The sequence below is a fragment of the Peromyscus leucopus genome, chromosome 16_21 (assembly GCF_004664715.2).
Source record: "Peromyscus leucopus breed LL Stock chromosome 16_21, UCI_PerLeu_2.1, whole genome shotgun sequence".
NCBI classification, from domain to species: Eukaryota; Metazoa; Chordata; class Mammalia; order Rodentia; family Cricetidae; genus Peromyscus; species Peromyscus leucopus.
Window position 1 is genome coordinate 61673291 of NC_051084.1, and position 27609 is coordinate 61700899.

The window sequence follows — 27609 nt, forward strand, 5'->3', positions numbered from 1 at the left end:
AACAGCCACTAAACGGATAAGCAGGCTCTCGGTGGAAGTTCTGGTATGGCTTGCTTTGAAGTGTCCTTAATTCTTCTGGCCCATCCCTTTTTTTCTTTGCGATTTCCCTTGACTTTGTGGGCTCCGAATGAGCACAAAGTGAGAGACATCGTTATCTCCATGTAAACTTCCACAATTCCACTTGAGCCCATATAAACAAAAAAAATTGTAAGATAGAGAGAGAATAAAAGATTTCTTATTAATATGTGATATGATCAAGCTTCCAAAGTGACCACTCACTGACAAATATTGTGGGACACTTTGATCACACTCTGACAATCCCGAGACTGACAATAAAGTTTACTTTGAATCAGAAGGCAGAGCTAGCTGCTAGCTCACCATAATTAGCCATAGAGATTTTGGAGGACTGAGGATATAGAGAGAGACACAGAAATTAGCAGAGAGGGGCTTGGAATGATTTTCGGCCCTTTTTGGATCGAGGAAGGAGAGAGAGAGAGGAGATCACTGGTCTCTTCTCTACCGCTTCTCCGATCAATCAGGCTCTTTTTTTTTTTTTTTTTTTTAAAGATTTATTTATTTATTATGTACACAGAAGAGGGAGCCAGATCTCATTACAGATGGTTGTGAGCCACCATATGGGTGCTGGGAATTAAACTCAGGACCTCTGGAAGAACAGTCAGTGCCCTTAACCTCTGAGCCATCTCTCCAGCTCCTCAAAATAGGCTCTTTCCCCAATATCTGACTCCCGAGATTTTGTTGATAAAGAATAATTAGATAAATGCTTCAGACCGACACTCTTTGTGGCCATATTAACTGTTTGTCAGCCATTAAGCTACTCTGTGCTCATGGGGTTCAGAGCCTAGTGCAGGAGACAGGCACTTAGAATTAGAATCCAGCATAAGGAGCCCAGTAATGGGGCTGGAGTGAGGGCTGAGCTGGGTGCAAAGCAAAGTCATTTAATATTCAAGTGAGCCAGAGATGGATTCATAGAGCAGTTGCCACTGAGGCTGGGGCTAGAAGCAAGAGCAGGTAATTATCAGGTGATTGCTCAGAAGGAGAAAATCCTCGAGCCAACAGCCCTACATAATCTGGCAGATAACGCAACTTCTCTCACTACCATTGTTCATTCAACTCTGCTTATGTTTAGCTAGTCAGTGGTTTCTGAACATTCACAGCTGTCTAGAGAGTTGCACAAGAGCAGACTCACTCTCTTGACTGGAAAACCAATGCACAGTCAGGCATCCACATAGAACCAGATGGTTGGCACTCAGATTTTAGCGCCATGAGATGACCAATTTTGTGAATTTGGGGAGTATACTTGGCCGCAGGCTGCCTCAGCATATCATCCATAAAATCTCACATGTAGGAAATATAGGCTCTGCATTAATGGAAACAGCCTGAATGTTCATCAACAGCTGAATGGGTGATAAAAATGTGGTACATTTAAACGATGGCATATAATTCAGCTGCTAAGAAAACAAAATTATGAAAATTGCAGATAAATGGATAGAGTTGGAAAAAATTATTGTGAGTTGGGTAGCCTGGACTGAGAAAGACAAATGTCTCATGTTTCATTTGTGAATATTAGCTTTGAACCTTCAGATATGTGTGTTTTATTTAGGATATGCATAAATGTCAGGAAATTACTGCGAGGTTTGGGCTGGCTTTTAGGTGAGGGGGATGAAATACAGTAATAGAAGGGTGTAAAGGTAAAAATGAAACAGGAAGGGTTAAATTGAATAGGGGATGTAAGGGCAGGGTAGAGGAGGGAATACAAAGAGAGATAACTAACACTAAATATATTTTGAAAAAAATCATATGTAGACCTGTTCTTAGATGGTCTTATAATGAAAAACCCAGAGCTAAATATCAGGGTGAAAGCTGAAAGATCAGAGAAGCAGAGCAAGCCACAGCCAACTCCATGAATCCTCTGACTGAAAGTCTGTCTGAGTCCTCACTCGAAAGGGTCTCACCTGAACTGCTTTTACTTCCTGTTTCCTCATGCCTTATGTACCTTTCTCTGCCCTGCCATCACTTCCTGGGATTAAAGACCTGTGTGCTCTCCAGTGCTGGGATTAAAGGTATGTGCCATCACTGCCTGGCTCTGTTTCCAGTGTGGCCTTGAACTCATAGAGATCCAGAGGGTTGTCTGCCTCCCGAGTGATAGGATTAAGGGTGTGTGCCTCCACTGTCTGGCCTCTATGTCTAGTCTAGTGGTTGGCTTTGCCCTCTAATCCTCTGGCGGGCTTTATTGGGGTACACAATACATCACCACATATACCTATCACTGTAGATGCTTCCTTAGTGACATTGACATTGTCCCTATTAGATACCATAGGGTAACATAAAAAAGCTCAGTGCCAGGAATTGTTACTTCTTTTGCAATCATTGGAAGGATAGGCCTCATAGACTACCAAACATTACAGGCCATTGCCAATGCTCTTGGGTACCTTCCAAAACTTGACAGTAAGATCCTATTGCTGAAGACATCATATTCTTCAGTTATAGAACATGGAAAAGGTTGATGCTGGTCCAGAAGCTTCATACTCACTGACCAGCTTTCATAAAGCTAGAAGGTGCTTTGAATGCTGCTGGAAGAGAAAAGTAATCATCAGTCTTACCCAGTTATAAACCCTGAGAGCTACAATAATGACTAGCCTGGAAAGACATACCCACTGGAACAACCATGGCATGAATGTCATGGGAGTAACCAACCACTTTCTGATGGGACTTAAGGCCTACTCCACAAGCTGATACCCATACCTGGCACTGCTGTCAGGGCCAAGAACCTGTAGCTGGGGTCATAGGCCCTAGGGAAGAACTATTATTCTGTTAAATGGACACAGTATTAAACTGACTTCTTAAGACCTATCATTATACCCAAAGACCAGTGTATCTCTCAGCTTGCATCAAAGAAGCATCTTTTTTTTGCGGCAGATGGCAATTAACAAAGAGACAGAAAACTGGTCAAGGAGCAGAGGATAGGAGACTGTGGAGTGCTCAGCTCCATATGGGGCATCTCCATCATACCTACTTCTCCTAAAGCTCAGGGGTCGGTCATTGTAAAAGAGGGGGCAGAAAGATCATAAGAGCCAAAGGCAGTGGACGATTACAAGGAAACAGTGTTTTCTGGATATAACAGAGCAGTTGAACATATGATCTCACAATGGTTGTGACAGTGTACAAAATCACAGCATGGAGAGGGGAGGTGGTCATGAAGTCCCACCCCTAGTTGAGGAGCTATTGACCACTGATAGCTGGGAAAGGGCAGGGCAGTTTTCTTTAAAGAGGTGGCCCCTGGTAGGTTGCCCATACTCCATTGGATGTCCACACAACCAAGGATGTATAGGCAGCACAAACTGCACTAGTTTTTTTTTTTTTTTTTTAATGAGGTCACAAAGTTATGTGGATAAGAAAGAAAGAAGGGGTGGTGTTGTGGGATATTTTGATCACATTCTGATACTCCAGAGGCTGATAATAAAGTTTACTTCGAATCAGAAGACAGAGTTAGCTACTAGCTGACCAAAATTAGCCATAGATGTTTTGGAGGACCAAGGACATAAAGAGAGACATAGGAAGTAGTAGGGTGGAGAATAGAAAGAGTCTCAGCTTTTTTGGATTGAGGAAGGGGAGAGAGAGAAAGAGAGAGAGAGAGAGAGAGAGAGAGAGAGAGAGAGAGAGAGAGAGAGAGAGGAGGTCACTGATCACTTCTCCTCTACTTCTCTGATCATTCAGGTTCTTACCCCGTTTTCTGACTCCTGAGTTATTGTTAAAGAATAACTAGATAAACACTTCATCTGGCATCCAACGAGGGGCATGAGATCACAAGGCAGCTGCTCACTGCCAGGTTTGCAGCCTCTGGAGTTGCTGCCATGGCTGGCTTCCCCTCCCTCCCCACAGAGCCTCCATGTGAGTCTGGGGTTTTCCCATTGCAGCCTCTCTATAATAGCTCCCAGCTGCCGCACATCCCTGGCCCCAAATGCTGCTGGAGTTTAGCGGCCCCCACCTGAGAGCTATATCATTCAGGCAGACCATGCTCTCGCTTCCTGCCTTTCGGGCTTCTTCTTCATGTCCCCCTATGTCCACTTTTCAGGCAGCTGTCTCCCTTTGCCTGTGGGTTGTGGGATTCCCCTGGACCCCCTCTTTAGGCTGCTGCTACACCTCAAAACCAGCTTGGGCTTTTACTACTGCTGCCAATGCCACACACTCTTAGGCCCCAGCTACATGTGCACTGCCTGCGTTCTCTGCCCAGCCATGCAGCAAAGCAACAGCCAACCTCACACTTCACTGCTATCATCAGCAGATCTGGTGAGCCATCTGGGAATTCTTTTTTTTAAATTTTATTTTATTTTATTTTATTATTGTTTTTTATACAGGGTTTTACCATTGGCCTTTTAGAGAGCCTGCTCCAGGATATGCAAAAAAAAAAAAAAAAAAAAAAAAAATCCATGAATGTGGCAAGGGTAGACTTTTCTATTTGAGGAATAAATAAGGAAACACACACTTTCTGATGGTACCCTTTTCTTTTACTTTATCTTAAAAAAATCTCCTCCTGAAAATCTCTCTGTCTCCACACAGCTACATTTTACACAAACCTCTTCTGGACAGCAATATATCTCTATACAGTTACGTCTCTCTATACCACAGCTACACATTTCTACACACAGTTACATTTTTTTTCTATGTAGCTCCATATCTCTCTTTACACACATCTCTCTTCTATACACACTTCTTCTCTCTATTCTTCTATATTCCTTCACACATTACTAAATCATTCACTCACTTTTTACTCACTCACTCTCTCACTCACTCTTTCTCCTCTACACACACATTTCTTCCCTACATACACATCTCTGTCCTACATACAAATATGAGTTACATTTTCAGGGTCACAAAGCATTTCTTGAGTAAACAGTAAGAAGCACTACAAACCTTTGCCAAGAGAAAGTAAGGCAGTCCTTCAAACTTCCTGCTTTACAGAAAAGTCTATTAGATATTCTAGGCCTATAGGTTGAAGATGAATGCTCCAATGTTTCAGAGGAACTTGAGTGACTGTCCAGACAGCCAAATGTCTCTGTCATTTCAATAGTTTTGGAAGTTGTTTGCTCTGCACTTCCTGTTTACTCAGGTAATATTATGTCCTTCTCAGGTCTTTGGTGGGGTTGAAGACTAGATAGTTATAGTTATTTTCCTTTTACCAAATTCAGAAAAGAAACTCACAAAAAGGGTGTAAAGTGTATAAGGTTTATACACTTATAAAGTGTATAAGACATAAAAAGGTAGTTTAGGGTTGCTAACAAGTTAGCACAGAAAATGAACTGGTACAAAACTTTGAACTCACCAAGACAGGATAGATAATGGAGTATTGCCAAATGCAAATGGATTGAACATTGTGAATGTAATTCTTACCTGATAATTATTCTTTTTTTATTTGTTTGTTTGTTTGTTTGTTTGTTTCTTTGGTTTTCAAGACACCGTTTCTCTGTGTAACAGTCCTGGATGCCCTGGAACTTACTTTGCAGATCAGGCTGGTCTTGTACTCACTGAGATCTGCCTGCCTCTGCCTCCCAAGTGCTGAGATTAAAGGTGTACACTGCCACCTCCCAGCTGTTAATTGTTCTTATCAAATGTAGTTTTATTGTGTTAGAGTTAAAGCCTTCCATTTTTATTTAGACAAAAAGGGGGAAATATTGTGGGATACTTTGATCACACTCTGACACTCCTGAGACAGATAAAGTTTACTTTGAATCAGAAGGAAGAGCTAGCTACTAACTGACCAACATTATCCATAGAGGTTTTGGAGGACCAAGGACATATAGAAAGATACAGGAAATAGTAGGGTGGAGCTTAGAAAGAGTCTCAACCTTTTTGGATGGAGTAAAGAGAGGTAGGGGAGGTCACTTGTCGCTTCTCTGCTGCTTCTCTGGTCATTCAGGTTTTTACCCTGATATCTGACTCCTGAGTTTTTATTGATAAAGAATAATTACATAAATACTTTAAGGTGGATTTAGGAAAAGCTATAGTGTTGGTAAATATGATCAAAATACATTCCTTAAAAATCTCTAGGAATTAAAAAAGGAAAAATGTATGAATTATTTCTTCCAAAAAGCCAGAAATTCAGATTTGTATAAGGAACCTCACATTGTAATATTAATATGAAAAATTTAATGCACAAAATGACTTGTTCCAGCATGTCACTACCATACAGCTGGCAATCTAAAAGAGAAAGAGAAGCCCTGTAAGATGGGATTTTTTGTTCTAGCAATTATTTCAAAATCATATAGCAACCCTTGTCATACAAAAGGTATGTAAAATGGCTATAATTCTGTCTTGTAATCACAGATGGCACAGTGGTTATGAGTCCTTGCTGTTCTCATAGAGGACCGAAGTTTGGTTACCAGTACCTACTCTGGGTAGTAACTCCAGCTCCAGGGAATCTGATGCCCTCTTGTGGCTTCCACGGGCAGCTGCATGCACTCACAAATAAAAATTAAATATTAAAATACTGAAAACAAAAACAAAAAACAAAACAAAACAAAAAACACAAACAAAAAAGGGTCAGGCTTGATGGTATAGGCCCTCAGTCTGAGCACTCAGGAGGCAGAGGAAGAATTCAAGGGCAGCTTGGCCTACACAGAGAGACCTAGACCAGCCAGGGCTACATAGTAAGACTCCATTTCAAGAGAAAAGCCAACAACAAATGCATATTTAAAAAAGAAAAGAAAGATCCAGATGGTGGTGGTGCACACCTTTAATCCCAGCACTCAGGAGGCAGAGGCAGGCAGATCTCTGTGAGTTCCAGGCCAGCCTGGTCTACAAAGTGAGTTCTAGAACAGCCAGAGCTACACAGGGAAATCCTGTCTTGAAAAACAAAATAATAATTAGAAAGAAAGAAAGAAAGAAAGAAAGAAAGAAAGAAAGAAAGAAAGGAAGGAAGGAAGGAAGGAAGGAAGGAAGGAAGGAAGGAAGGAAGGAAGGAAGGAAGGAAGGAAGGAAGGAAGGAAGGAAGAAAGGAAGGAAGAAAGAAAGGAAGAAAAGGAAACCTTACTTCAAAGAAAAGAAGAGAGAATACAGAATTTAGAGATTTGGGGGACTTTTACTTTTCATTCTTAGCTTCCTTGTCTCCCACTTCCTCATTCTTATCTTCTTCCCTCCCCCTCCTCTTACTTTTCTCATTTTCACTTCAGCTGTCTCTGCTGAGAGTCACTTTCTCAAAACAGCACACAGGTCAGGTGATCCCTGCCAGGTCTTACCCATCACCCCTGGTTCTGTCCCTTCAGATCAACTTACCTTTGTCACCTGTGCCTCAGCCTTGGTTTGGAGATGCCTCAGCCTTGGTTTGGAGAGAAGTGAGAGACTCGTTTGCTTCCCAGTATTAAAAGTGACAAGGACAGGGTCAGTGGCCCAGGTAGCTAAGCTCTAAAGCTGGTCTCTTCAGTCACTCCAACTGGAACAGAAATCTTCCATCCCTGCAGGTGAAGGCCTTTGGGCCCCTCTAGAGTAAAAGGGAACTTCTCTGGAGTTATATCAACGCAGACTATGAGGGGTCCAGCCCCTCGATAGCCCACTCCCAGGGTCTGGAAAGAATCTATGACCAGCTGATAATACAATCTTCAATGTTATTAAATGAATCCAGTACATGAAACTCCTAGTCCATACACTTTAACCTTCTGAGACAGTTCTCTCTTTACACAGCTTCCTTTCTGTCCTCATGCTTAGCTCCTCTCTGTCCCTTCTCTTCTTGTCCTCTCATAGCCCTAACTAAGCTCTTCTGCTATTGATCTCATCTTCATCCTCCATTCCTACATCTCCATCTTTCCTTCCTCTCCCACTCTCTTGACCTGATTCAAATCTACCTACAATCTGTAGAACTTTTTCTTGCTCCTTACTCCTCAGCCTGAGTCACTCCCACCCTACCATCTACAGAACCTCTGCCTTGTTCTCTTCTCTCTGACCACATGACTTAGCCTGGATCAGGGATTCTGCCCCAGCCTTCACTCCACCTGGTTATGCAAAAAACTCTTTTGTCCTGAGTCAATTGCTCTGGAATGCCTTTTGGCCTGTCTGGGGATGGAAGGTCTGAGCTTCATTTGCACAAGAAACAAAGCTATGCATCCTCAATCTGCCTGCCCCCTAGGCTCTGTCTGTAAGGGTGTTACCTAGTTCAGATCAGCAGTAGGTCTGAGAAGCTTGTACTGTTTGTTGTTAAGGCCTAGTAGTATATGAGTGCACAAGAAATTCATAGCAGAAGACAGCTGATATATTAAAAGCTGAATATTGTCAAATATATTCCTTGATATTTGACTTTCCTCTAGAAAAATTCCTTGACCCTTCTCGGTGTAGCTTTATCATATACAGCTGAATCTCTGTTTCAGCCCACAGTATTACAGGTACCCAAACGTGGATCTAAAGCTAAGTACTGAATAAAAAGCAAGCCACACTTCCTGAGACCAACCTTGATATTTCCCTAAACTAAAAATCCTATTTTAAAGTTCCCTCAATCCCAGCATTTGGGAGGTGGAGACAGAAGGACCAAGAGCTCACAATCAGCCTCTGTTACACAGTTAATTCCAGACCAGGCAGTTCTCCACAAACAAACAAACAAATAAAATCAATACTAAAATAAATGTAAAAGCTACTGTAAAGTAACCACCAAAGGAGGCTTAGAGGGAGGGATGAAAGGGATGGGGAAGTGGGAATGAGGCGGGCTCCTGAGGGCAGCTGTGGGGAATGCTTCAGGATTCAGGTTGCATCTCACTTGCATGAGCTGCAGAGTGTCACTGAGTCTATAGGTGTGGCTCCTGGGCAGCCAAGGATGCCAAATGTCATGGGGGCCTCACAGAAGCAGGGGATGTGGATGCGGGTGGAAAGCAGGAGAGGTGTGGAGGTGAGCCGCATCTGCTTGGACCATGAGCGGGAAGTTCAAGTTCAGTGAACAGAAGCAGGTTCTCGGGGTGAACCAGGAAGTTGGATGAGGTTCACGTGGGCCCTGAGAAATGTAGAGCAGGTCTTAACAAATCAAGTTTTCAGTTTTCACAGCTTTTTCCTTCAGAAACTGTAGGAGTAAGAGCAACACGTGGGACAGAGGATCCAACCTTTTGGAAAAGGGACAGGTGGCAGCAGTCAGTATATGGGGACCTGTGGACCAGCCTTTGTGAGCAAAGCTGTGAAAGTGAATACAAAGGGAAAAGCAGGGTTCTCACCTTCAATCCGGTTCCACGCCTCTCCTCCCTTCTCCCCTTCCCTTTCCTCAAAGTCACGTTCAGAGCCCATGTTTCTTCTTTCTCTGTTCACCAACAATTACATAGAAAGATCTTATTAGCAGAAGAAGGATTTTCTCGGAGGTAGACTATAGCACAGGGGTGGTGGGGCTGGTGCGGGAGACACAGAACTGGAAATATCCATCCCCTCCTCCCCTTCATATGGGCCCCAGTGAGAGCAGTCTAAAACCAGGTAGACAACTTTAAGGCTTTGTGGAAAGACTTCTTGCTGTCTAGGATGGCAAGTTGAGTAACTACTAGCAGGAATAGAAGCAACTGACTTGGACCATCAAGATGGCTCAGGCAGTAACACACTTGTTGCCAAGCCTGGCAGCCTGAGTTGGATTCCCTCCGACCCACGTGGCAGGAAGGAGAGGTCTGCCTTCTCTGGGTTGTCTTCTGAATCCCATATGTGTGCTTTGGCACACGCATGTGAACATATAACGCCCCTACAGTAAGTAAAATAAATGTAATTTTAAAATGTTTTGAAGATGTTTTGAAGAAGCTTTAATCTCAACATGTATATGTGAATGTGTCTGTTATGGGCAGAGGCACATGAATACAAGTGCCCCAAGGAGGCCAGAGGCATCAGATTCCCCCCCCCCCTTCCAGGAGCCAGAGCTACAGGCAGGTTGTCAGCTGCCTGACATAGACACAGTGACTGAACTGAGGTCCAAACGCTTAAGCACTGAGCCATCTCTCTGACCCTAATAAAAGAACATTTTTAAAGACGCAACAGGTTCCTTTGTCAAAGTTACGAGTTTGCTTGAGAGAAGGTATTGGTAAAGAAGATCTCAAGGAAGGCTGGGTGGAACACTGCATGTCCTCTCGAGGACCATGGCAGCCGTGTTCATATTCAAAGGGAAGAGTCACTTTGCACACAGCCCCAGGCTGCCACAGTGACGAACAACTTTTCCTGTGCCGATCGTTTTAGGATATGTTTTCTTACTACATGCAGTGACTCAACTAAGACATGTAGGGCTTGGGTGCCAGAATCCAGACAGCCCTATGATGTAAGGAACCTGCCCCCACAGCAGGCACAGACAGCTGCCTAGAAAAAAAAAAATGGTGAAGTCCTGCATATCCTCTCTCCAAGCTGCTGGTGCAGTAACCCACAGGTAAGTGAGTGTCCAAAATGGCTGCCTTACCGTCTTGTGAGCCTGTCATAACTCTGGACACACCAAGAGTATGCGTGGAATGCGCTCTTGAATTTTATTAAGTAAACTGTATAGGAGATCAGTGGTTTGAACTGAGCTCCCGCCCCGAGCTGGACAGGGTAAAACGACATGTCGTAAACAGCACAGGTGGTGTTGCTCAGGGGTGGATTGCCTGCCTAGCGTGTGCGGGGCCCTAAGTGCTGTCCTCACTACAGCCAAGTCAGACAAACCAAAACAAGACAAGACAAAGCAAACATGGAGTCTAAACTGGACCCCTGTCTCCAGTCTGCACACCATAAAATGACCTCCAACTGTCCAAGAGAAGAGCCAAGTGACAGACAAATCCTCCAGCAGCTCAGCTTGGCCAAGTCTCCTCTCCTCCCGTCTCCTAAGAACAATGACTTCGGAGTTTGGAGTGACCAGTCTACTTTTGGTCGTCTGTTTCTGCTCGCCTCAGCCCTTTACTGACTGTGGATTCTAGGCTCCCTGCTTGGCTCATAGGAGAGCTCATCCTGAGTTGGATTCCCTCAGACGGAAGTGTTACCCCATTCTATACCTGTCAGTCAAGGCCACTTAAGATCTATAAACAAACGTGGGGGCTGGAGAGATGACTCAGTGGTTAAGAGTTTTCAGAGGACTTAAACGCAGTTCCCAGTGCCCATGTCTGGAGGTTTTCAACTGCCTCCCTACCTAACGATTTAACTCTGGCTATCGGGGCTCTGAGCCTTCCTCTGGCCTCCCCTGGTACCTGCACTTATGAGCATGCACCTACCCACCCCACACGTGCGCACTAAATCTTTTATTAAAGATCTTTTTGTTTCTTTGTTAGTTTGTTTTTTTTCTGAGACAGGGTTTCTCTGTGTAACACTCGCTATACTCACTCTGTAGTCCAAGCTGGCCTCGAACTCAGAGGTCCACTTGCCTCTGCCTCCCGAGCGCTGGGATTAAAGGCGTGCACCACCATGCTCGGCTTTATAAAAGATATTCAAACTCAATATGTTCTACTTTGTCTTTTGGTAATTCATAATATTATTACGAATTACTATGAATACTATCATATTCTATTGTATTATATTACACTGCAATCTCTAAGTTGCTAAGGTAAAGTCATTTTAGCTGACATCCTGTGAGATTTGGCCCTTTCACTCACAGATGGGAGAGTACCTCCCCAACCCCTGCCCCCCCCCAAAAAAAAAACTGTCTTAGGGACAGAAGAGCCCAATCTCCTGGCTTCACAAGAACACTGGAGACACAGAGGTTAAGTTCAGTTTGGTAAGTACAACAAACGGATGAAAAATAAAAACAAACAGAACTAGCCGTTGCTTCATGTGCCCCCTTGTGTGGCCACATGGAGGCTGGGATTTATTCGTTGGTTTGCTCCACCTGAGGGTGGATAATCTCACAGTGGCTGTGCCCAGCCTGGGGAGGCTGCTGAGTCCCCAAAGCTGGAAGAAAGCCTCAGAACAAAAGGGGAAATGAGGCAATCCTAATCTGGCTAGGAAGGCTCCCAAGAGTCAGTGTGGTGAGTGAGTCTACACTGAAAGGCTCAGGGAGCATAAGGAGGATGTCTGTGGGTGGGGGCGGCACTAACAACTGCCCACTCAGGAAGAGCTGAGCCCGGGTACACATGTGTGAGCTGTGCCCTTCTTCTTCTTCTTGTTTCACAGAGACCTCAGCCTTTGGAAGACCCCCCATCCCCCCACCCCACCCCACTTCACTCCCCCCCCCCATTCAGGCAGGTCCTCCTCATTCATATCACTGAGCCCCACACCCTACTAGACACAAGTGGAATCACTATTGATCAGTGTTCTAGGCATTGCAGTCCAATCAACGGGACAGCTAAGATGAGCCATCATAGCCCTGGATAGCAAGGTCCCCCCAATGAACTTGCTTAATTTTTTAAGCTGTGATTTTGGTGCATGGAGGGGGATTTCATTGAGCTTTTGTTTGTTTTTGAGATGTGGTCTCATTATGCAGCCCAGGCTGGGACTCAACTCCTTCTTTAGTATACCCTCTCTCGTCAGCTGAGGCCGGGCCTCAGCGCTCCTGATAGAGACTCATGAGAGGAAAACTGTGTGTGGCAATTCTGCAGGGCTGACTTCCATACCGAGTCCTTCTGGCTTCAGAAATGTACGCAGACTGCCCTGACCCCAGCTGTAACATGGCTTGTAGTAACCATGGACTTCTCCTCACTCCGGTTTACTCTGTATCTCTCACACGATTTCCTGTAAGTGGGGGGACTAAGGGAGGATTTTAGGGTGAATGATCATAACAAAATTAGAATGTTCTAGTTAAAAATAACTGACGTTTAAAACCATTTGAGGCACTAGAGAGATGAATCAGTGGTTAAGAGCTCTTTCTGTTGTTCCAGAAAACTGGGGTTCCTAGCACCCGCGTCAGATGCTTATAGTTGCCTGTGTGTAACTCCAGCTCCATGGAGGCCTTCTCATAGCCTCTGTGGGAATGTGGAATACATTCAGACAAACATACACACATACACATAAAGTAACACTTTATCTACTTGGTGTGTCTATATAGTCTTTGTCTGCATGATCACCCTGGGTAGGGAGATTGGGGACAGCAAATTTACACACACACACACACACACACACACACACACACACACACACACACACAGGGATGGGGGGGACCTATGTGCCATGGTGGTCAGCGGACAACTTTTTGGAAGTGAGTTCTTTCCTTCTACCTTTCTTGAGACAGGGTCACTCCTGTCCTGCCGGTGGACCGCATCCTCCAGACTAGCTCGTCCACAGCTTCTGGGTTCAGGGTCCCAGGGAATGGGAGCTTTTGTTCTGTTGAGAGTATGATAAGTTTTGAGTAAATTCTAAATTTGGGAAAGTTTTGTGGTGAGTGGGAAGCTGCAAAGTTCAATAACTTCTCCAAGTAAGCCTCTCTGCAACATGAGAAAGAAAACTGTGACCCGCAGGTCTGATTCTGATTTCACATCACTCGTGGTATGGAAATGCATCCTTGTGCGTGCCAAGTAAAGAGTCATGGTTACTCTCTGAGGCTTCACAGAGTTTAAAGAAATTTCAAAGTTGGTCTCAAGTCGTGTATTGGGATTTACCAGGCAGTGTGGTGGTGGAAGTCCCAACCTGCCCATTGCCATTATTAATTGTCTGGAACCTCATAGTAGAGGGCTACCCATAGGCCTGGGTCATCATGGACAGAGAACAAAGCCCTGGCCTAAGAAGGGAGTTGAGCAGTCTACTAGAGGTTGAGAAAGGCCAAGGTGCATAGAGAGGAGGATTCACCAATGACATCATTATCAGAGGCAACCTCCTCACCTAGGGAAGAACACATCTCCTTGAGGATCTTGAAACAGCCACTTAAAGTCTCCATCCTCAAACATCAGTTAGAAACGGGTTAATGGGCTAAGGAGGTATTTGTAACTCTTCCTCTATTTTCTTTTTATGATGCTAGAAATTGAACCCCAGGGCTGGTAGGGCATCTCAGCAAAGGTGCCTGCCACCAAGCCTGATGATAGGAGTTTAGAATCTGCAACTTACATGGTGGAAGGAGAGAACCTACTCCCACCAACTGTTTTATGATCTCAATGACACTAATGCCTCATCATGCATGCACATGTGTATACACACACACACACATGAATAGTGCAATGTAATACATTCCTTTAAAGCTATATAGTATTTTTTAAGCGATTGAAGTCAAGCTCTCACACATCCTAAGCATGTGTGTAAAACTGAGGCACCCCCCACCCCAGGTTCTTCTCTCTTCATTATGACGCTAAATGAGTTCCCAAAGAACTTTGAGATTCAAAGGTCTAAAATAACCAATGCCAGTTGGAGAGATGGCTCAGCAGTTAAGAGCACTGGCTGCTCTTACAGAGGACCCTGGCTCAATTCTCAGAGCCCACCTGGTGACTCACAACCATCTGTAACTCCAGTTCTAGGGGGTCCAACATGTTCTTCTGGCCTCTGCAGGCACCAGGCATGCACACTGTGCACAAACACTCATACACAGAAAATAAATAATAAATAGAATATTTTTGAAAAATAAAACAGGCAATGTCTATTCTTTAGACAACAACAACAAAGTCCCAAAAAAGATGCTTATTTCAATACTAAAAATGTACCCTAATCTAGGCTCAGACAATTGTCACCCTCCATTTTTTTCCCTTCAGAGAATAAAGGTGTGGAAAGAGTCACAGAATAAGGAAGCACACAATCATTACTCTGCTCCCAGCAATCAGGTCTTCTAATCACTTTTGTAGAGACAATTCCACATTTGGAGAAAGAACTGGAGGGCATGGCTTTCTCCTAGGAGCCTACAGACACGTAATTTGGCCCATGATCACAGAGGCCTAGCCAAATCACATAAAGTCCACTGGATCCCTCCCCTCAAAAGATCACCCTTGTTCATTTTCTTTATAATGCTAATGATGTATTTCTGGACTGTTAAGATGATATACCATAGACTGATGGGCTCTAGACATTTGTTTCTCATATTTCTGGGAGCTGGCAAGTCTAAGACTGAAGTGTCAGCAGACTGGATGTCTGGTGAGGGCTACTTCTCATAGCTGCTTCTTCTTACTTCATCCACAAGTGATGGAAGGGTCAAGGAAGTTCTCTGAGACCTTCATTTATAAAGATATTGCTAGGATTTGATTATGGTTTGTCCCCACCAAAATTTGCCTTAGGCTTAATTCTCCACGGCACAGGGTCAGGGACCTTTGGGAAGTCATTCGGTCATGAAGGCACTGTCTCCACGAATGGACTGATGTTTAAATAAAGAGACTAGCTTCTCTTGAATAAGTTAGGTCTTACAGACGTAAATAGTTCTCATAAATATGGGCTGTTAGTAAGTCTTGGTTTGTCTCACATATGTATTACTTGCACCTACTTCCTTTTTCTGTTTTATTTCTTGCAAAGATATAACTCACCATGAGACTCTCACCAGAACCTGACAAGATAATGGTGATCTAACCATCCTCTGCATTTCTGTCTTCGCCAAGTGAAAACACATTATTAAATATGCCATCTTGAAAATGAAGTTGGGGCCTCGCCAGACACTGAACGTGCCTTTGTGTGCCTTGATCTTGGACTTGGAGCCGCTATATGTACACCAAATACGTTTCTATTCTTCATAAATTCCCATGTTTGTTGGTGGTGGTGCTGTTGCTGTTTATGATAGCTCAAGCAGAGTTAGACAAGGGACGAGCAGGAGCCAGGCTGAAGTCTGGTCAGGTCTCTTAGTGTATTACATGGGCAATTTCTTTGTGCTATGAGGATGTTCATGGTCCATAGTCTTCTACTGCTGTGCAGGCTTCCTACTGGGGCATTCATGAGGCTGTGGGACAAGACTAAAGGATTCTTTCTCTACAACCCCAGGGGATGAGAGGTGGGCTAGGCTTAATCTGCACCCTGTTTCCATGGCTATTCCAGGGAGTGGCTGGTTTGGGAATAGAAAAGGGACACTATTACTGAGGAAAAGACCTCTGGGGGAGCCTCCACTGCAGCCAAATTTGTTTTCCCTGTTCCCTTAGCTGCTGGAGAGCCCCAAAAAAGCTCTCGGTACCAAGGATGAGCTTGCACAGGCTCTAAGACCACTGAGTTTTATGGTGCTCCAGGTTCTGTACTTTGCTACCTGCTCACTGCTTGGTTTAAGCTACAGCCTATGGCAGAGAGGAAGGAACCAGAAAGTTGTGTTTCCTGGCTCTCCACCACCACCTACACCAACCCACTCACAGATCACAGACATCCCCCACCAGCTGTTTTCTTCTCTAGCACCACATTTGCCTCCTTGACCTGTCTTGAAGCAGACAACAGACTTCCTGTAAGTAAGGTGGTGCCTCACTGCAGGTTAGTGAATATCCTGTTCAGTGAAATTTGTGGATATGCAAATATCCCAGCTGAAAGGTCAGCAGGTTTTGCACACTGGCTCGATGTATGCCCAATGTCTTCGTTGGAAAACTCCTTGAGCCACAAAAGAGCAGACTGGCTCCCACAGCACAGTTGACAGAAATGGCATATATCTAGCCAGACTGCTTTTTCTGTCTGCCGGTTAAGAGAGTACCACCCACAATGTAGGTATGGTCAACCTCTTTGGTAAAGAAAAGTGTTATCGTCAAGACTCAGGTTGGCTTTGAAAGGCCAGGGCTGAGGTGAGCAGCTGCTCAGGGAGCGAACTTCAGCCTGTATCAAGGGAAGGGTGTGTCAAAGTTCTGCCCTCTGCTGTCCCCACTCTGGCATCCTGTCACGGTGCTCATGAAGTGGAAAAGGAAGGCTCAGCTATCTGTGACCCTCTTGGGAGCCAAGAAAACTCTCATTTCCATAGTCTGTCTTCCTGTCAGGACATGATAGCTGCCCGGAAACTGGTTTGAATGTCTCAATGTAGAAACAATGAAAAATGTTAAAAGTTTCAAAATCTGAAGTCCTAAATGAGTCCATGAATCAGGGAAAGGCTTGGAGGTCTTACAGGTCAGAAAGGAGCTGTGAAAGCGAGAGTGAGAGACTAAGATATCAGTTCTGAATGTCTTAGTTAATGTTCTATTGTTATGAAGACACATCATGATAAAGGCAACTCTTATTTAAAAAAAGCGCTTAACTGGGGGCTTGCTTACAGTTTCAGAGGGTGAGTCTATTATCATGATGGTGGGAAGCAGACAGGCATGGCACTGGAGCAGTAGCTGAGAGCTTTACATCCTGATTCATGGGTGGCAGATAGAAAGACAGACAGATAGATGATAGGTAGATAGATAGATAGATAGATAGATAGATAGATAGATAGATAGATAGACAGATGATATATGATAGACAGGGAGAGACTGCGCCTGGCATGGGCTTTTGAAACCTCAAAGCCCACCCACAATAACACACCTCCTCCAACAAAGACATGTCTTCTAATTCTTTCCAAACAGTACATCAACCAGGGGCCAAGCATTCAAACCTATGAGTCTGTGGGGGCCATTCTCATTCAAACCACCACCATAGGCATTCGGTGTTAACTCACCAAACATTCCCAAAGGCCTTGCCAAGCGTTGTGCTGAGCTCTCAGATTAAGAAGCAGAGTAGACAAAACTCCCTGAGAGAGTAAAAAGTGAAGTGTAAAGTATAAAGTGAAGAAAATGAGAGCACGCTTTCCTCAAAAACGTACAATGGCATATTTGTCTCTCTGGCCTTTGCCCTACAAGACACTCTCTCTCACCACTGTCTACTCTCTCCCTGTGTCCTAGTTCGCTTTCCATTGCTGCGGTAATCACCATGACTAAAAGCAACATGGGAAGGAAAGGGTTTATTTCGTCTTACAACTCCCTGTTCACAGCCTATCACTGACTGACGGAAACCAGGACAAGAACTCAAGGCAGGAACCTGGAGATAGAAACGGAAGCAGAGAGCCGGGCGGTGGTGGCTCACACCTTTAATCCCAGCACTCGGGAGGCAGAGGCAGGCGGATCTCTGTGAGTTCGAGGCTAGCCTGGTCTACCAAGTGAGTTCCAGGAAAGGCGCAAAGCTACACAAAGAAACCCTGTCTTGAAAAAAACTAAGAAAAAAAAGAAAGAAACGGAAGCAGAGACCATAAAAGATGCTGCTTGCTGACTGGCTTTTCCACCGTGGTTTATTCAATCTGTGTTTTTAATACACCCAAGAACTGCTTTCCCAGGGTGGTACTGCCAGTGGGCTGGGCCCTCCCACATCAATCATTGTTCAAGAAAATCCCAAACAGACTTGCTAACAGGCCAATGCTGTTTTTTTTTTTGTTTTTTTTTTTTTTTTTGTTTGTTTGTTTGTTTTTTCGAGACTGAGTTTCTCCGTGTAGTTTTGGTGCCTGTCCTGGATCTCACTCTGTAGACTAGGCTGGCCTCGAACTCACAGAGATCCACTTGCCTCTGCCTTCCGAGTGCTGGGATTAAGAGCGTGTGCCACCATGGCTCGGCTTGTTGTTGTTTTGGTGTTTGTCTTTTTGTGTTGTTTTTAAGACAGAATCTCAATATGTAGCCTGGAGCTTGCTATGTAGACCAGGCTGGCCTTGAAGTTGTAGAGATGTGTTTGCCTCAGCCTCCCAAGTGCTGGATTTAAAGGCATCCTCCACTATGCCAGACCCGTGAGGCCAATCTTACAGAAGTATTTTCTCAGTTGAGGTTCCCTCTTTTCAGGTGACTCTAGCTTGTGTCAAGCTGACAAAAAAACTAACTAGAATACCCAGTGAAAATCCTTCAAGGGTTTCTTTGGCTGGTATCCACTCTTACCCCTGAGTCTCTGCCGCTTCACTCTGTAATAAGCCCTGACTTCTATACTCTACTGTGTCTTGTCTGAATTCTTCTGGTGGCAATCACAAGGATGTGGTAGACAAGGGCAAGCCAGGGCAAGCTCCTGATCATGTTAAAGGGGTCTTACTGTGTTGTACAGGCCAGTCTCAAACGCTTGGGCTCCGTGATCTTCCCAAGGGAGTGTGAATGCAGAGGACTCCAGGCTTGGGTTACCAAGCCCAGCTTCCTCATTTTAAATAAATAAATATCACTGTGGTACTTTGACTTTCTAAATGCGACTGGCAAGGAGACATGATGGTGAGTAACGGATTGTTATTTCATAAGCCGCCTTCCCAGAACTCCAAAGGCTCCCAGTCAGTGTGTTCGGTTTTCTCACAGCTTTGTCCTAAATTAGCACGGTGAAGGACAGGTGGCTAGCTAGGCAGACACAGGCCAGGGAAATCTTCCATTGAGCTTGGATTCTGATCAGAGATGTTTTTTTTTTTTTGGAGTCTCATCAAAGATTCCAGTGAAAAACTGGGGGGCCAGAGGGGCGTGTTAGACCTCTCACCTTCTTAGAGACTCTGCTTTGATCCTTGTAGTACATGAAATAGAAAATTAAGAGTGCCAATAGCCTTTTTACCCTTTTTAAAATTGGCCCCATTGGAAGGCAGAAAGGACAAAAAAGGCCTAGTTTCTTTTCCTGTAATGATTTCGACGGTTGAGTTGGAGGATTGTAGGGAGACGCTGGAAGGGAAGTACAGGGGGAGGTGGGGGAGGGGGTTATTTATTGTATTTGACTAAAGGGCAAGAGCGAATGATCAATATGACCACGCTGCAGCTCGTACCTCACAATGCCTGGAAGCATCCTTCTTCAGATTCTGCTCTCAATCGGTCAAATGCTCTGTACTGGAGCTCCTAAATGCACAAAGCTTTCAGATTGGATATTTTTACAACTCAATAAAATGCAACCTCCCTTTCTTTCCTGCTGTTCCAGATAAAGTTTTGAAACTAATTGTTAGTGTTTCTCTTGAGTACTGTTGGTTTTGGAGAATTAATTGTCTCTTAGATATCTTTTCCTCTGCAGAGGACGTAATTGCTATTCTAACTAGAAGCCTAAAGAAAGATCATTTGCATTTATTTGCCATTGCAAGCCTTTGGGGCACTATGTCCAATTTAGGCCACATACACATAATTCTTACCTCTTCCTCTCCCGTTCCTCTGTATGTCGAGACACATAGCTTTTGTTTAGTATCGTGTGCTAATTCTGGTACTGTCCCTCCTACATACAGGAGGATTTCACACATTAACACACTCACACATGGTTTTCACATTTGTTGTTTTTTCCTCTGAATTCAATGCCTCCCCCCCCCCATGATGGGGTCTTGTGATGCAGCACTGGCGGTTGGTTATTAAACTTGTGAGCCTCCTTCCTCTGTCCGCAGAGGGCTGGGATTACAGATGAATCCCACCTCGCCTATCTGAGTCCTCTCTTTCCGACTTCTTTTTGAACATCTTTTCCTGGCCTCTTTTTATTGTTGTTCATTAAAAGAATCCGTTATAAACGCTTGGGCCAGATCGGTCTTCCTGAAGCACAGTTTTGATATTGTGTCTCCTTTACTTCAAAGTCTAGTAGAGTTCGAGGCCAGCATTAGCAACCTAGTTAGAATCTGTCTCAAAATAAAAAGTAAAAGGAGTGTTGGGGGTTTAGTTTAGTGATAGAATCCTTTTGGGGTCCTAGGTTGAATTCTAAGTACTTAACTAAAATAACTATTTAAAAACTTAACTGTTTCCTCAGTGTTTAAGTTCCCCTGAGCCTAAGGAGCCAACAAGTGCATTTTCTGTTGTTGTTGCTGTTTTTCCGGGTTTTGAAAAATATTCAGGTTTTCATTCACTTTGTGGGTGAGCCCCCGAACAACTTTTGAGAGTTTGTTTCTCTACTTTCCCCATGAGGCTTCCAGGGATCAAACTTGGGTTGTTACATTTGCCCACAAGCATCTTTATTGGCCCTGTTTTCCTGGTCTGTGAGACTGGCTACCTTTACACAGTCCAAGGTGACCTGGAACTCACTATGTAGTCCAAGCAGGCTTCAAACTTATGATTCTCATGCCTCAGCCTTACAAGTGGGGTGTTAGGGTCACAGTCTTTTGGGTAGCCTCAGCTACATTTGGGTCCTAACACACTCACTTATTCTTGTTAGATTTCAGCTATTATGACCAAATATCTTGGATAAATGTGGTGGTTTGAATAAAAACGGCCCCCATAGGCTCATACATTTGAATGCTCAGTCACCACTGAGTAGAATAGTTTAGAAGATTAGAAGGATTGGGAGGCATGGTCTTGTAGAACTAAGTATGGCCTTGTTGGAGGAAGTATGTCACTGGAGGTGGGCTTTGAGGTTTCAAAAGCCCACTCCAGGCCGAGTCTCTCTCTCCCTCCCCGCCCTGTCTCCTTTACCCCCCCCCCACCTGTCCTGCCTGCTGCCTGTGGATCAGGATATAAAGCTCTCAGATAATTTGCCAGCACCATGCCTGCCTGGCTGTTGCCATGTTCCTCGCCATGATTGATGATGATGGACTAACCCTCTAAAACTGTGATCAAGCCCCCAACCAAATGCTTTCTTTGCTAAGAGTTGCCTGGGTTATGGTATCTGCTCATAGCAGTGGAACAATGACTGAAATGGTAACTTAAAGAGGAGGAAGTGTGGGCTGGAGAGATGGCTCAGAGGTTAAGAGCACTGACTGCTCTTCCAGAGGTCCTGAGTTCAATTCCCAGAAACCACATGGTGGCTCACAACCATCTGTAATGAGATCTGGTGCCCTCTTCTGGCATGCAGACATATATACAAACAGAACACTGTATACATAATAAATAAATAAATCTTAAAAAAAAAAAAAAAGAGGAGGAAGTGTAGCCGGGTGGTGGTGGCACACGCCTTTAATCCCAGCACTCCGGAGGCAGAGGCAGGCGGATCTCTGTGATCTGTGAGTTCGAGGCCAGCCTGGTCTACAGAGTGAGTTCCAGGAAAGGCACAAAGCTACACAGAGAAACCCTGTCTCGAAAAACCAAAAAAAAAAAAAAAAAAAAAAGAGGAGGAAGTGTTTTTTCACTCACGATTTCAGTCCCTGATTATTTGACCTGATGCTTTGGGGGCCTATAGTGAGGTAACATCATGGTGGATATGCCTGGCCTCAACCTTCATCAGGGAAGCTTTCTCTTGCACTAGATGGGAGTTAACACAGAGACCCACAAATGGACAATGTGCCGAGAGTGAGAGACTTTGGATCACTCAGTTCTAAATGGAATGTCTTCATCAAACCCCTTTCCTCAAGGCTTGGGGATCTATCCAGAAAAGAAAGCTGAAAGACAGTAAGAGCCAGAGGTAGCAGATCAATCCAAGGAAACTTTTCTAGGCACAACTATTGGTGAAATTATTAAGGCCACTCCATGTAGTTAAAAGGGAGGTTTATTTGGTGGTGTAACTTACAAGTAAAGGGATAGGTAGGTTGCAGGGTCTAGGAAAGGTGTATCACAATCCGGCGGTGTTCTCTGGAGAACTCTGCTCGGTCTACCTCCAGCCTCTGGAACTCGGGTCTTCAGCATCCTCTCTCAGCCCCGCCTTGTAGGCGTGACCATTACCGAAGCCTCAATGGGGGTTGGAACTTCCAGGTCAAAGCTGGAATGGCTACCCACTACACACAACTGAATTGACACACATATGGATTCACAGAGACTGTGACAGCATGCACTAGATCTGCATAAGTGTAAGCCAGACAAAACTGCCGTATGGAGAAGAGGAAGTGAACATAGACCCATTCCTAGACAAGATGCCATCTGCAATTGTCACCTCTTGGGAGAGGGAGCATCAGTTTGTTTGTGTTTTTTTTTTTTTTCCAATGGAAAGACACTGGCTATATCAACCACACTCTAAAGTAGGCCTCTTGAGTAGTTGGCCAGTACAAAATGGACTCCATGTTTTCTTATGTGCTCTTTGCTTTGTTTTGGTTTTTGGTTTCTCTCTCTCTTTCTCTTGAGAGAGAAAAAAACCCCACATAGTGAGGTGGGTAGGGAGGAGGCAAAATCTGGGAGGAGTAGGGGAGAGAAAAGAATATGAACAGACACAATCTATTTTAAGAATGGGGATGACTTCTCAGGGACTGGAAGAGATTGTTAAAATTAATCTTGCCAAACATCAATGAATCACAGAATATTGGTAGGCCGACAGTTCTGCCAAACTTGATTTGAAAAGTTGGATCATTAGTATGGCCTGGCTCCTGGATTTTCCTGTTCTTTTAGCAATACTAGCCTACAGGAATCTAGAAATAAATGACGGGGCTTTAGGAGCAGTCAAAGAAGGGCGGCCAGGCTCTTTTAGAAGGCACACTGACTGTTTTGAGGGACCATTGGACATATAGTACCGTGTCTTAAAGATGAAGTAAATATGTCTGTTGGTTTTCCATACAGATGCAGCCAAATGGTTTTGTCTGTGAGTGTGTTATTTATTTAGCCCACCAGGCCTCCAGTAGACAAGATCTAACTCAGGGAAGTGTTTGAGTCAATTCTGTTTTAACTTTGTGGTGGGCATGGGAGGCAGCTTGAATTTGGTGAATTGTTTAGAAATGCAACAGAGTGATTTGTCAGACTTTCCGCCTTCCTTGAACACCTCTCCAGGCACAGTACCAACACCACCATTTATTTAATATTTGCTACAATTCAGGGGGGTTTCCTCACTATTTTACATCTGTTGTTACCTTGCTGACTATTCAGACTCTTCTGTGAGTTGGATATTACATCTAACTTCATTTGAAAGGTTACAAAACTAAGGTACAGAAGGGTTAAATAAACTGCCTGGAATTACGCAGTATATGAGCAGAGAAGTTAAAAATAGTAATGAACATTGCCTGCCTTTGTGTTCTGAAGCAGATGATATTTATGACTAAGCCATCCCACAGAGAACGGACTTACTTGAGTGGGCAAGTCTGCATGTGTGGATTATTGCCTAATCTTCTCTAGTACCTGGAGCGTAGACTGTCGAATCTCCAAGCTTATGAGGCCTTTATGAGAGTGTCAAGGACTGATGATAGATTTCCTGGGTGCCTAAAACAAAGATGTGGTTTGAAATGTTTTGCAATATAGGTTGTTGTTTAATGAACAAAAAAAGATATATATTGTTTGGGGGAAGTATTGGTTTATTACGGTTTTGTATTTTGTCCTCAAGTACTTTCTTTGGGCTGGAGATATGGAAAAAAGGAAGCACTTTGTATATTTTCCAGTGTCTTGATTTTCACTGTGTTTCTGCATTCTGCTTTCTAGGTAGCCTCCCAGGAATTACTTAGCCCGGGGAAATCAGCATGGGCCCATCAATGCCCAAGGTAGAAAGCCAATAGATAATAAGCAAAGGAAGACTGAACAGATGTGGAACTCTCAGATCTACTATCTCACCAGGTTGTATGCAAGTCTTCATTTTGAGTCAGAGCATAGGGGAGCCATTGGCAGGGCTCACCTGGACTTGGAAAGATAGATGTACATCTGCATCTAACTGTTTTTCCTTCTTTCTTTCTGACGGTGCTGGCAATTAAACCCAGGACCTGTGCATGTCAGCCAAACACACTACCAGCTGAGCTGCATTACTTCTGAATTTTCTTAGGAACGATGTGATTGCCCTCTCTGGGCAGTTTGGAGGAGTAGAAGATAACCAAGGAAAGAGTCCTCTTCTGCTTATTGATCTCATGTCTTTATTAAGGCAGGGAGAAATATCAATTATAATTTCTCTCTGTCTTTACGGCTGCAGATGGCGGCAGAGCAGATCAAGTCTGTACTAAGGACAATAGCACAATTGATTCATTGGATGAAATTTGTCCTTGTAACACTTCTAATTTGCCATAGGCTCCTGGACTACTAGAGATAGCTTACTGGAGAGTTTACAATTCCGACTCCTCATTTCATATATGTGTGTAGATGCAACCAACCGTCTTATTAAATAAGAAACACAGAAACAATGTAAAAGACAAAGCCGAGAGGTCAGAGCTCAGAGCTAAAATCTCACTCTTCCTCCTGCTGTCCCAGCTTCCCGAAAGAGAGAGCTATTTCCTGTGTGTAAGTCGATTTTCCAGTCATTCTGCCTTCTCATTGGTTGTAAACCCAAACACGTGACTGCCTCGTCACTGTCTGAATGTACAGCCCCCTAGGTCTTAAAGACATATGTCTCCAATGCTGGCTGTATCCCTGAACACATAGAGATCTATGGGATTAAAGGCGTGTGCCACCACCGCCACACTCTGTCTATGGCTCTAATAGCTCTGACCCCCGGGCAACTTTATTTATTAACATACAATCAAAATCACATTTCAGTACAATTAGAATACCACCACATATGTGGAAACTGAAAGCCAGAAAAAAAAAAACACCTAGAATCAGTGATATGGAGAATAGAGAGATGGGTCACTGGGTAAAGTGCTTGTCCCACATACATGAAGACTTGAGTTCAATCCCCAGCACCCATGTAAAAAGCCAGCCCCAGTAGTAAAGACCTTTAATTCCTGTACTGGGGAGATGAAGATGGACCTTTGGATTCTAGCTGAACCAGCACGCTGCATGAGTTCCTCTTTCAAACATCTAAGGGAGAATGACCAAGGAAGACATCAGACATCAACCTCTGCCTTCATGTCTACATGTGCACATGTGAATGCTCACCTGCACACAAGTTTAAAAAAAGTGTCAAAGACATGGTTTCCAATTTCACTTCTTCAAACTTTCTATTGCAAATGACTTTTTTTTTAATTATTGTTGTTGTTCGTTTGGTTGGTTTTTGCTAGTTTTTTTTTTAAAGATTTATTTATTTATTATGTATACAGAGGAGGGCACCAGATCTCATTACAGATGATTGTGAGCCACCATGTGGTTGCTGGGAATTGAACTCAGGACCTCTGGAAAAGCAGTCGGTGCTCTTAACCTCTGAGCCATCTCTCCAGCCTGGTTTTTGCTAGTTTAAGTCTAGCTTCCTGGCTCTTTTTAGTGATAACTTTAAGTTGTTTAAAAAAACAGAGAATATCACCAGTATTGTATCCAGTATACTCATAAAGAGTTATAGCCGATAAAGACATTAAGCTAATAATTATCTCTTAGTATATAGTTCCAAACAGGACAAAATCTCGTTCTTCACCCCTCCCACTCAGCATGCCCACTAGAATGACAAAAAAGCATACTCAACATAAACTGAATGATCATAATTAGAAATATGTATGCATTTACTTAGAAGTAAAGATGGCATGTATGTCTTGTTTAGGCAGATTACACTTAGGATTTTTTTTATCATTTTTTTAAGATTTATTTATTTATTATGTATACAGAAGAGGGCATCAGATCTCATTACAGATGGTTGTGAGCCACCATGTGGTTGCTGGGGATTGAACTCAGGACCTCTGGAAGAGCAGTCAGTGCTCTTAACCTCTGAGCCATCTCTCCAGCCCACACTTAGGTTTTTTATTTGCACACAATGAGTCCCCGTAGATCTTTCATACAAAGTAATGATGAATTGACTAAAATTTTAAACATGAAGTTACCAAATGTCTTGCTGGGCAATCTAGCATTTTAGCATTCTTTTCAATAAAATTAAAGCACATGCTAGATCAATGCATGAAATATGTGGTATTATTACTAGTATTATCATTACCATTATTATAATTTTGAGACATAGTTTCATGCATTCCAGGCTGGTCTTCAAATCAATACAATACAGAATAGTCAAGGATTCTCTTCTGATCCTTCTGCCCTTACCTCCTGGGCGCTATTATAACAGATATGCACTGTAGGCACTGTAGGACTGGTCCTATGTAGTGCTGGGGTTTGAATCCAAGGTTTTTTGCACACAAAGCAAGCAGTCTACTAACTGAGCTATATCTCCGGTTCTACCCATTATTTTATAAAATTTAATATATACTAATAAGGAAAAGGGAAAAAAACACATGCTGGGGCAGCAATCATGTTCTATTGTATTCTGAGTGGTTACATAAGTAAACATTCATTGAATTGTACTTCTGTACATCTTAACTGTATGTATATAAATTATACCTCATAAAATAAAACCATCACTAACAAAAATGATGGTCATGACTCACTACAAACAAACAAAAGCCACTTGGGTGTGCAACAGACCTTTTAACAATTATAATTTCAGACTTTTATAGTATCTTAATTATTAGTTGATATCAACTGTAGGAGGAAACATTTCTTTCCCATGTTAATCTTTTGGTAAACTAAAACTAAGGTACTTAAAGGATTTTTTAAAAAATGTGTTGGAAACCTTTTTATTTAGTAATTGTGTGGTGGTTTGAATAGATGTCTTTGATAAGTCTTGGACATTTGAACACTTGGTCCACAGTTTATGGCTGTGTGGGGAAGTTGGGAGTTATGGCCTTGTTAGAAAAAGTATGTCACTTGGGGGCAGGTTCTGAGGTTTCAAAAGACTCACCACCTCAAGTTAACTCTCTCAGCTTCCCATTTGTTATTCCAGATTTGAGCTCTCCATTACAGCTTCAGCAGCCTGCTGCTATGGGTGGATTTTTCTTTCCCACCCACCAATTCCAAATAACCACACGGAGACTTACTATAAATTATAAATGCTCAGCTGATAGCTCAGGCTTATTACTAATGGGCTCTTACAAGTTAAAGTAACCTATTTCTATTAATCTATGTATTGCAACATGATTTGTTGCTTTACCCATCCTCCAGTATGTTTTGTTCCCTCTGTGTCTACTGGTGACTCCTCTCAGACTCCATCTCCTTCTCGGCATTCTGTTTGCCCTGAAAATCCTGCCTAGCTCTTGGCCAATCAGCTTTTTATTAACAATGAGAGCAATACATACTTACAGTGTACAAAAATTGTTCTATAGCACATTGCCTATTACCTCTACTCTTCCATCATGGACCCTAGTCCTCTGGAACCATAGTTAGCCTCTCTTTT